The following is a 12,238-nucleotide window of genomic DNA, read 5'->3' on the forward strand; positions in this document are numbered from 1 at the left end:
TGCTGAATATCTTTCTGTGGTATATATGTCCCACATTTGGTTTATTCATTCACCTACAGATGGACTTTCACCTACAGATGGAAACTGGGATGTTTCCAGTTTTTGACTATTAACAAATGTTAAGTAACAAAAACTCAACTGAATAAATACAAAGATCACATGACTCTATTCAACAATGTGTGAATCAGGAAATGTCCCATCTAGCAATAGAAAGAGCTTTGTTGAGCTACAGAAAAGAAAAGATTTTTAAAGGCAGAGAGGAAGCAGAAAAAAGGAAAGAATTAGCCAAGAATACCTTGTTTTAGGCGAGGCTGCCTTCCTCTCCTAAGGGGAAGGGCAGAGGTATCCATGAATCACAGGGGTGGATCCTAGTGCTGACCAGGACATTCCAGGTTGTCTGGTTAAAGGTCAGTTTCCTGGGGAAGCTTGTAACTGCAATTGGGTTAGGAATGAAGTCTTAGATTGTTGCCCTGGGGCCTGACACAAGTGACTCCATTTGGGGCATTTTATCTCCTTTTTAACACAGGCTTCTCTGATCATTCATGTATATTTTCGTGTAAGCAGATGTTTTTCTTTCTCTGGGATGAATGCCTAGTAGTGTAATTGCTGGGTTATCAGGTATGTGAATGGTTAGGTCTTTTAAGAAACTGCCGTTTCCAGAGGGGTTGTATTATTTACTCTCCACCCCCAGTATCTGGGAGATGCAGTTTCTTTGCATCCTCACAGCATTTGGAATTGTCACTTTTTTTTTTTTAAGTTTTAGCTATGTAATTCTTGTGCAGTGTTTAGATGTTGAATTTTTATTTCCCTAATGGTTAATGATGTTGCATGTATTTTCATGTGCTGCTTTGCCATGTGGATTTTGTTTTTGCTGAAATATCTGTTCATCTCTTTTGCCCATTTTGTAATTGGACTGTTTACATTTTTTTACTGTTGAGTTTTGAATGTTCGCTATATATTCTACATACAAATTCTTAGAAAATACAGGTATTTTCTTCCATTCTATAAGTTGTCTTTTCACTTTCTTGGTGGTCTTTTGAAGTACAAAGGTTTGTTATTTTGAGATGTCTTAACACCCTATCTTATGCTTACCTGATCTCTTCCACGGTCATCTCCATTTCACCTAAGCAACGAACCTGGACATCACCTAAAATGATCACACTCTGCTTTCTTACATCCAAGTACTCAATTTTCAGAATCCAACCTCTTGCCCATCTACCTTTCTGCTTTGTTACATCTGCTCTGTAAACTTTCTAAGACCTGCAGTTCCCCAGTTTCCTGTTTTCTCCTCTTCACAGCATCTTTCATAAAGCAAAATTTGAAATTTTTGACCAAGTCCAGTTTATTGGTTCTTTTCTTTAATGGATTGTGCTTTTGGTGTCGTGTCTAAGAGTTCTACACTTAGCCCTAGATCCCAAAGACTTCGTGTTTTCCCTACATGTCAATCTATGATTCATTTTGAGGCTTAAGTCGAGGTTCATTCTTTCACTTTTGGATGTCAAATTCCTCCAGTTTCACCATGGAAACACTATCTTTCCTACATTGAATTACTTTTGCACCTTTGTTAAAACTCAGTTGGATGGACCTGTATGAATCTGTGTTAATTTTTTTTTTAAAGTATTCCCTCTCCAGTACCAATACTTTTTTTCTCTTTTTGGAGGTACACAGTGCTGAATTTGATGTTTATCAACCCCAGGAGCCTTTTAAAACTAATAACATACATTAATGTTTCCATAAATACTACATGTTACTATAGATTGAATGTGACCCCCCAGAATTCACGTGTTGAAACCTAGTCCTAGTGTGATGGTATTTGGAGGTGAGGCCTTTGGGGGTAATTAGGTCACAAGAGCAGATTTCTTAAAAATGGGCCAAGTGTCCTTATGAAAGGCCCCAGAGAGAGCCCCCTTGCACCATGTGAGGACATAGGAAGTGGCCCCTCATCAGACACTGTATCTGCCAGCACCTTAATGTTAATTTCCCAGCTTCCAGAACTGTGAAAAATATGTTTTCTATTGTTTATAAGCTGCTTAGTCTGTGATGTTCTATTATAGCAGCCTGAACAGACTAAAACACCTGTTTTTAGACTATGTAAGTGATGTCATACTCTAGCTATCATTCTACAACTTCCCCTTTTTAATATTGTTTTTTGTGGCTTAGCTGTGTTAATAAAGCTAGTTCAATTGCTTTAGCTGCTGTGTAGTATTCTCCTATGTGAAGATATCACAGTTTAACATCAAGATATTCCTAGTTTTCACTGTTACAAAGATGCTAAAATAATTTAAATTTTTTATTTTATGTTTGTTTGTTTTTATAAAAAATATTTCTTTCTTTGCTTTTGGCTGCATCAAGTCCTAGTTACAGCACTCCAGATCTTCATAGTGGCTTACAGACTTAATTGTCCTGCAGTGTGTGGGATTTTAGTTCCGCGACCAGGGATCGAAACCATGTCCCCTGCGTTAGAAGGCAGATTCTTAACCATGGGATCACCAGGGCAGTCCCTTGAAATTTAATGTTGAGGCAAGAGAAAGACTAGGTTTGTTGGTTTCTTTGCTCGTTCAGCAGACATGTCCAGCAGCTTCTGGGAATGGAAGGCTTTGGGGTGGCTGACTTGGGTAGGACATGGGCCCCACCCAAGGGGGTTGTGGTTTTAGTACCAATAAAGGGGGGTCATTGTGATCCTGAGAGTATTTATCCTAATGAGTTGTTGGAGGATTCAATGAGTTAATACATGTAAAGGGTTGAGAAGAAAGCCTGGTTTATAGGGGGTGCTTGATCAATGCTAGCTACTGTTGTCAATCTTAAAAGGCAAAAATGGCTAAGTGGTTAAAGCACAGACTGGATTGGGTTGAAATCTTGACTCTACCATTTACTCATTGTGACTGTCAGTGAGTTATTCAACTTCTCTGGGCCTCAGTGTCTTCATGTATATAGGGCAGAGATACTAATAATACCTAGCTTACAGGGTTTTTTAAAATTTATTTTTTACTATTTATTTGGCATCATTGCATCATGCAGGAACTTTCTGTGTGGCACCAGAGCTTAGTTGCTCTGCAGCATGTGGGATCTTAGTTCCCTGACCAGGAATCAAACTCAGGTCCCCTGTATTGCAAGGCGGATCCCTAACCATTGAGCCAGCAGGGAGGTCCCCCTTACAGGGTTTTTGAGGGTTGAATGAACCTGCCTTGCAAGATTAGTTTCTACAGGTAGAATGCTTAGAAAAGTTTTTGGTACACAGGAAGCACTCAGTAAATGTTAGCTGCACAGACAAGGAGAAGTACATAGACTTTTGTGGGGGCATAGAAGAGGAAGGAGCTGTCTAGCTGCCTGGAGGAGGGTAGCAGAGCAACCCAAAAGTTACCACAAAGGAATTACTTAGAAGCCCAATCTCAGGGAGGAGTCAGGATTGTTCAGAGAGAGGGAAGCAGGTGAAAAGTGAGAAGGCATAGTATGATGAAGGACAGGTGGGTACCTATTTGTGTCTGGGATTTAGGGGGACTGCAGGTGGAAAATAAGCCTGGAGAAGGAGGCAGAGGTCGACAGTCCAGCAGCTTCACTACCTCCAGCAGTCCTGCTGTCCCAGGCCTTTCCCACTTGTGGACCTTGGCACTTGATGTTTCCTTTGCCCAGAACTCTGTGGCTCCTGCTGTCTCCTACTTTAAGTGTAAACATCACATCTTCATAAAGGCCTTCTCTAACACCCATTCCTGCTCCCAGTACTCAACTGCAGCACCTTGGTTATTTCTTTCAAAATGACTTCATGTTTACATAATCCATAATTGTATTGCTTACATGGTGGTTTATCTCTTTGTTTCCTCCACTAGAATATAAATTCTATGAGGTACAGACTAGGTCCCTCTGGTTTATCACCATACCTCCACTCTTAGCTGGCTAGCATGCAGCCTAGTATATGGTCAGCACTCAGTAAATATTTGTTGACAGCGTGAATGACTAATGAAGGACCTGGCTTGCTCTGCTGAGGACTTTAGATTCTTCTTGCAGATGCTCTGCATGGGAAGGACATGTTCAGATTCCTACCGTAGAATGATAACTAGGTGACATCATAGCAGGTGCATAGAAAGGGGATGAGATCAGAGACCAGCACTCCAGACATGGTGGCCATTGGCCAAGTAGGAGATAATGAGCATCTATGAATAGACCAAATCAACAAAGCTCAGCATCCCTAAGCAAACATCAAGAAAGAACTAGTCAAATCAAATCAAAGCAGAGCACTCTTACTTATTATTGTTCAGTCGTGTCTGACTCTTTGCGACCCTGTGGACTGCAGTGTGCCAGGCTCCCCAGTCCTTCACCATCTCCTGGAGCTTGCTCAAATTCATGTCCATTGAGTCGGTGATGCCATCCAACCATCTCATCCTCTGTCATTCCCTTCTCTTCTTGCCTTCAGTCTTTCTCAGCCTCAGGGTCTTTTCTAATGAGTCAGCTCTTCACATCAGGTGGTTAAAGTATCTGAGCTTCAGCTTCAACATCAGTCCTTCCAATGAAAATTCAAGACTGATTTCCTTTAAGATTGACTGGTTTGATCTCCTTGCAGTCCAAGGGACTCTCAAGAGTATTCTGCAACACGACAGTTCAAAAGCATCAATTCTTTGGTGCTCAGCCTTCTTTATGGTTCAACTCTCACATCCATACATGACTACTGGAAAAACCATAGCTTTGACTAGACAGACTTTTGTTGGCAAAGTAATGTCTCTGCTTTTTAATATGCTGTCTAGGTTTGTCATAGCTTTTCTTCCAGGGAGCAACTATCTTTTAATTTCATGGCTGCAGTCACCATCTGCAGTGATTTTGGAGCCCAAGAAAATAAAGTCTGTCACTGTTTCCGTTGTTTCCCATCTATTTGCCATGAAGTAATGACCATATGCCATGATCTTCCTTTTCTGAATGTTGAGTTTGAAGCATGCTTTTTCACTCTCCTCTTTCACTTTCATCAAGAGGCTCTTTAGTTCCCCTTTGCTTTCTGCCACAAGGGTAGTGTCATCTGCATGTCTGAGGTTATTGATATTTCTCCCAGCAGTCTTGATTCCAGCTTTTGCTTCATCCAGCCCAGCACTTCACAAGATGTACTTTGCGTATAAGTTAAACAAGCAGGGTGACAAGTATTATTACTTGATCCTTGTTTCAGAGCAGTACCTAGATGACTGACCTAAATGTTTATAGTGTAACAAAATAAAAGGTAAGTGGATGGGGAGAAAAAAAGGAAAATGAGGAGTGAGATGAGTATAGAAAATGCTAGCTTTGAAGTCAATCTGTTTGCTAGAAGTGGGCCACAGATTGTTTTGGTAGCTTTTTCCCCAACCAGTGTGGAGAGAGAGAGACAAAGTCAGTTACATACATGATAAGTCCTTGTGATAAATTGTAGTACAGCCATGCAATGGAGTACTACCCAGAATTAAAAATAAATTAACTATACATATATACACAACATGGATGAATCTCAAAAAAATTATGTTGAATGAAAGCAGCCAGACAAAAAAGGGTACAGGGTACAGACTGTGTGATTCCATTCCATATAAAATTCTCTGGCTCAGATTCCCTGGCCAGGTATTGGAGAAGATGGTTTTTCTGATGTCTCGTCTGCACTCTGGCCTCCAGGCCCCAGGCTGAGCACAGCATAGTCTCAAATGGGCGTGTCCATCGCTGGAGAATCCAGCAGCTCACTCACCGCCAGTCACTCCTCTGCTTCCTGTTGTTCCCGAGTCAGACCCAGAGTCTTCGCTGTGGCCTTCAGGCCCAGTGAGGTCAGAGGGAGCCTCCTGCTCAGTGCTGCCCCCACTGCACCCCCTCAATCACTCTAATCCTCCCCCGACAGCCTTCCTTCCTTCTCCCAGACCCTTCTCGCCCTTGCTGCTCTTGGGACTTGTGTTCGTCCTTCTGCTTGGACTGCTCTTCCTTTTTATCCTATCATTCAGGTTTCAACTCAGGAGTCTGCTTCTCAGAGAGCCCTTCTCTGACCACACTGTCCTACCCACTGGAATACTTTCTTCTTGCCTTCAGCACACTTATCAATGCCTGAACTTGCTCTGCTCACTCATTTTTCACCTCCCGTACGTTGGAAGCCCAGGAGGTCAGAGACTGTGTTATCATGGTGTCCAGACTGATGCCTGGGAAACAGTAGGTGCTCAGTGGGCATCTGCAGGCTGTAATACTCCCTCCCAGACCAAGTGGGCAATGTCCAGGCTCACTGGAAGGCACTGTGGTACAGGAGACCATGGGCTCCAGTGCACAACATTGTCCCTCAGACCCCAGTGGACATCAGCAGGGACCAGTGACCTGTTTGGTCACGTCTAAATGAAAAAATATTTTTGTGTGTTCCTCAATTAGGTAAATACCTCTTAATTATGATACCACAAATATCTGTAAAATAAAACATTGATAAATTGGAATTAATTACATTCTATCTGCCCAGGGACTTCCCTGGTGGTCCAGTGGCTAGGACTCTGCACTCCCAGTGTAGCGGGCCCAGGTTCAATCCTTGGTTAGGGAACTAGATCCCACAAGCCACAACTAAGACCCAGTGCAGCCAAATAAATATTTTTAAAAATAAAATCTATCTCCCCAAACCCTCATATAGAAATATAATGATAACATACTTGCAAATCAGACTCTAAAATGATTAGATAGTTAAATACTATTCTCCCTGGAAGTCTTCGGGGAATGTGGACATTTTTTAAAAATTGATAAGCACTAGCCAAATATTTATAAAACTTTGGGTAGCTATACCAACTCAGCTTGCCTGGGTATTTTCCAAAACTGCCTGATAATTTGTCTGATCCTGCTTCTTTCATTCATTCAGCAAATTTACTGAGTGCTTGCTTACAGTCCTGGCGTGCTGCAGTCCACAGGGCCACAAAGAGTCAGACACGACTTAGCAACGGAACAACAACTATGTTCCAGGCACAGGTCAAAGCCCTGAGAACATGATAATAAACAAGACAGATGGAGTTCCTGGTTCAGAGAGCTCAGTTTCTCTTAGGGAGGCAGAAAACAAAACAAAATGATCTTTAACATGTTAGGTAGTGATGAGGGCTATGGAATACAGCTAAGGTTAGAGAGAGATGCTGCTTTATTAGGTAGCACAATGGCCTCTCTGAAAAGGTGGGCATTTGAGCAAACACCTGCTTAAGGTGAAGGAGCCTGTCACGCAAGTGAGGCACAGAGAGTGGAGAGTGGATTCTGGCAAAAACACAGCTGGAGAATGCTTGCTGAGGTCCAGGGATACAAAGGAAGCTGTGACTGGAGCTCAGAGTGAAAGCGAGTGGTGAGAGGCCAGCAGGGGGTTGGGGAAGGTCTTGTGTGGACTGTTTTGTAGGCGATGATGAAGAGTTTGGATTTTAGCCTAATTTTGATGGGATGTCCCCTCGTCTGTCTTGCTCACTGCTACATCACCAGGGCCATGGACAAGACCTGGCACATAGGTAGTACAGTTGTTTGTTTTTCCCAAATCCACCTGTAGATTTAAGCATCTCCAGTCAAAATTATAACAGGATTTTATGGGGGACTTGAACAGCAAATCTAAAATTTTTATGGTGACTTCCCCAGCAGTCTGTGGTTAAGACTCCCCCCTTCCACTGAAGGGGTGTGGGTTTGATCCCTGGCTGGGGAATACAGCATGCCTTTGGCATGGCCAAAACAAATTGTTTTATATGGATGTGCAAAGGTCTGAGAACAGTCAAGACACTCCTGAAGAACCAAGATATCAAGCCTTTATTACATTTTAAAGTTATAATAAGACAATGTGATCAGCTCAGGATCAGTGAAACAGACTAGAAGCTCAGAGAAAGAGCCATGCATATAAAAAAGCCTAATATACATTCGGTAAAGAAGGAACTATTGGAAAAAATGAAAATATATCCCTTTTCAGTGCCACACCCAAAACTAAATTATGGATGGATTTAGGCCTTAACTGTAAAAGGCAAGACTTTATATTTTTTACAAGGACATCTAGGCAAATATCTTCATGACCAAGGAAAAGAGCTTTGGTAGGTCTTTCATAAATTCAACTACATTAAAACTGGGCATTTGAATTACGGCTAATGAGACTGAGAAACTCAGTTTTATTTATTTATTTTTAACTAAAGAACATTTGTTTTTTCACCAAGACTTTATCTTGCGGACATAACTAAACTGCGCCACCACTCCCCACCCCAATTTGAAGGAGGATTAGTACAGTGGCTGCTATAAAGCAAGTATGAACAGTTTGAGGGACTGGAACCAACGTTAACTGACAAAAACCAACTTTCATCTAAATCATCATAAAAATGTTTAAGTAAAAAAAAGGGGGGGGAGGGAGGCAAAGACGGTTTCAGATTGAACAAGATCATCACATTTTATCTAATACATTCAATTCTAGCTAGGGTGTACCAAAATGGAAACATGATAAATATAATACAAAACTTCCACTACAGCACACTGCACACAGCTGTGTTCCAAGCCCACTCCCATCCCCCTAATGCTTCCAAACTCAACTGTTTCCCAGCCTGTTGAGCCTGTTGATGAAGGAGCACGTAGATCTTCTCTTTAATCCAATGTTTGTTATAAGGCTGGTATGTCTGGGTATCAGCTCGGTAAACAACGCAGCTGAGGTTTGCTAGGTCATCAATAAAATCAAACAACTGACTGATATCATATGTGATAAAGGGGCTGTTGGGATTCATTCTCTTCAGATTTCTTCATACATTTTACAAACACCTTCCATACACTCATTCACAGATTCACAGCGTAAGTTCTACCTTCTGGTCTCTTGGTAGGCTATACCAGTAAGATGATGTGAGACATCGCGCCTAAGTCTCCCGCTGCAGCCCAGAAACTCAGTTTTAAATTGTATTTAATTTTAATTGTCGTCACATATGACTAGTGGCTGCTATATTGATAGCACAGATCTAGAGTATATGAAGAAGATAGAAGAGGAAATAGGATGGAATAAACATAAAAAGCTGGGGTTTCCCTGGTGGTGCTAGTGGTGAAGAACCTGCCTGCCAGTAAGAGACACAGGTTCGATCCTTGGGTCAGAAAGATCCCCTGGAAGAGGGCATGGCAACCCACTCCAGTATTCCTGCCTGGAGAATCTTGTGGACAGAGGAGCCTGGTGGGCTACTGTCCATGGGGTTGTGAAGAGTTGGATAGGACTGAAGTGACTGAGCATGTACGCAAACATAAAAAGTTGTTCAAGGAGGTTAGGAATAAACAAATTAAAACCATGATGAGATACCACTTCATAAGCTGCAGATGTGCAGGGATTAAAAAGTCAGACAATATCTACTGTGGTGAGAGTTTAAATTGTTACAACCCCTTTGGAAAACAAAGTTGAGCAAGAATAGTTCCTGGATCCAGCAATATCACTTCAGTTATTATAGAAGAAAAATTACCCTCAGTCTGGCCTGTGGGTTTACATAATTCACAAACAGGTAGCATTCCTAATAACATATTTGAGCAATTTTATGATAGATTTTAACCAAAATAACAAAATAAGATCTCTTCTGAGGTACTAGATACCCATACTTTAATTTGAGTCTTAACTTTTTTTTTTTTTTTTTTGGCTGCACCTCATGGCACATGGGATCTCAGTTCCCTGATCAGGGGTTGAACCTGTGCCCCCTGCATTGGAAGCTGGAAGTCTTAACCACTGCACCACCACAGAAGTCCCCAAGAGTCTAAAGATCTTTTTATTTATTTATTTATTGGGTCTGAAGATCTTTAATTAGATGTTTCTATTGTACACAGTCTAACAAAGATTACTGTGCTGATGTGATTTGTAAGAAGTTGGTCTTCATCCTCATTGCTATGATAGAGCTTCTACACCCTAGAAATTTTCTAAGTGGTCAGAGTGATAAAGATGTCTTATTATTCATAATGAGCACTTTTCAACCTTCCCAGAGTGTGTTAATAAGGTGACTTTTGGAAAGGCCTTCAATTTTGGGGTTGTCAGAAGGTTGGAAGCTTAAGCCCTCCTCCCCCACCTTGAGGGAGTAGAGAGAGGGCTGAGGTTGAATTAGTCATCAGTGGCCACTGATGGCATCAATCACACCTACGTAATGAAGCCTCCATAATGATGTATGGCAAAAAACCATCACAATACTGTAAAGTAGTTCTCCTCCACTTAAAATTACAAACAAATCTCTAAAGTACAGGGTTTGGAGAGCTTGTGACGGTCAACAGTGGAGATGGGACGAGTGGCGGTGAGAGTGGTCCCAGAGAGGGATGGAGGGTCTGTATCCCTTCCCACATTCCTGGCCCTGTGCGTCTGCTCCCGAGATATGTCCTCTGTGATAAACCGGGGATCTGGTGGGTAAACAGTTTTCCTGGTGTCTGTGAGCCAGTTGAACAAATCAGTCAAACTCCAGGAGGAAGGAGGCCGTGGGTCTGGGTCAGAAGCACAGGTGACAACCTGGACTTGGTATGGGCGTCTGGGGATGGGGAGGTAAGGGGACAGTCTGGTGGGACTGAGCTTTAACCTTTGGGATCTGATGATAACTCCAGGCAGATGGCATCAGATTGAGTTAAATTCTAGGACACCGAGCTGGTGTTGGAGGATTCCTTGGTAAAGGACCACACCCCCCTACCTTGTCTATCAGAGCCCTTTGTTCTTATAGCAAGACTGTAATAAAACCTTGGCATGTACTCATAATTAAGTTATCTGAAAAGATTTTTAGACACTATATCCTAGAGAATTGCTTGCACACCTGCCCTGGGGGATATGAACAAGATTGATCATACTAGCAAAATCTAAATCTGTGACATGGACATTGTGGGATGTTCATTCTGTGAATACTGTGCACCAGTGAACATGTATCAGCTCCAACTACACAGGTCCACAGGGATGACTCACAAAAGAATAGTCTCAGAAGAATGCATACAGTACTATTTTATTTACATAAAATTAAAAAACAAACAAGACTAAATAACATCTAAATAGATGTACATTGTTTGTTGTTGTTTAGTCACTAAGTCATGTCTGACTCTTTTGCAACCACATGGACTGTAGCCCGCCAGGCTCCTCTGTCCATGGGCTTTACCCAGGCAAGGATACTGGAGTGGGTTGCCATTTCCTCCTCCAGGGGATCTTCCCAACCCAGGGATCGAACCTTCGCCTCTTGCACTACAGGCAAATTATTTACCGCTGAGCCACCTGGGAAGCCCATTTAGATATACTTACACAGGTGATAGGGCTTCCCTCATAGCTCACTCAGTAAAGATTCTGCCTGCAATACAGGAAACCCAGGTTTGATTCCTGGGTCACCTGTACCACCATCACCACACATGCGATTAGATAAGCCTCAGAGTCAGGGTAGTGGTTGCTTCCTAGGAAGCAGGGAGGGGGATGTTGGGAACGTTAAAAAAAATGAACAAAAGCTCCATTCGTTAATCTAGTTGGACATTCTTTTAATTAGTGTAATTTGACCTGTACATATATATTCTGTACATCAGTTACTGTAACAGTGAGGGGCTGCATCTCCCAGGCACAGGGACCACTGCCAGGAGGAAGCTCTGACTCCTGGCGCTCTGCGGCGGGACTGCCAGCAGGTATGGATGCAGGTGCCAGCGTGGGGCCCCTGTCCTCAGAGCAGGGACTGCTGCAGCTCAGACTGTTTACCTGAAAACAGCTGGGTTGTATTTGTGGAGGGTATTTATGGGCAGCAAGGTATGGCCACCACACCTCTGGACGCCCTGACTTGGGACTGCGGGGTCCTGAGGGGTGTCTGGGCGGGGGCCTTTGGTACCGTGTGAAACCCAGTCAGTTAAGAAAGGAGCAGCTTCTTCCTTGGAAAAAAGAACATACAAAACAAAAATGCTTAAGGAGCTAAAAAGAGTCACTCCGCTGTGAGGGAGTAGGAGGGGAGGCAGGAGTCTTGAACGCGGGGAGCTCATTTGGGAGGCTCGCATTAGCTGGGGCTCCAGTGAGCACAGTGGGTGTGGGAGGAAGTTTCAGGCAACCAAAGTCATTGCCCTTCTCTCTGGCATGAGCCCTCCCACCTGCTAGCTGTGTGAGCAGGAGTTATCTACACCCTCAATTTCCACACCAGGAGAATGTGGACACTCACTGTGCCTGCCTGTCCTGAGGACCGTCAGACACAGTAATGTGAAGCACCTGTTGGCACTGTGCCTGGTGCTTACGAAGGTCTCAGGACCACCAACCACGTAGAATTGCCCAGAAAGAGGGGTTTTTTTAATTTTTTTTAAACTCAGGAGCAGTCAGTCAGCCTGCCAGCTTGTGTCT

At 42.9% G+C, this 12,238-nt stretch overlaps 1 pseudogene; it reads right to left on the bottom strand.

Moving 5' to 3' along the window:
- Positions 1-8,423: 8,423 nt before the first annotated feature.
- Positions 8,424-8,799, bottom strand: LOC110133556 (enhancer of rudimentary homolog pseudogene; annotated as a pseudogene).
- Positions 8,800-12,238: the final 3,439 nt, after the last annotated feature.

This window comes from Odocoileus virginianus, chromosome 17, assembly GCF_023699985.2.
Source record: "Odocoileus virginianus isolate 20LAN1187 ecotype Illinois chromosome 17, Ovbor_1.2, whole genome shotgun sequence".
NCBI classification, from domain to species: Eukaryota; Metazoa; Chordata; class Mammalia; order Artiodactyla; family Cervidae; genus Odocoileus; species Odocoileus virginianus.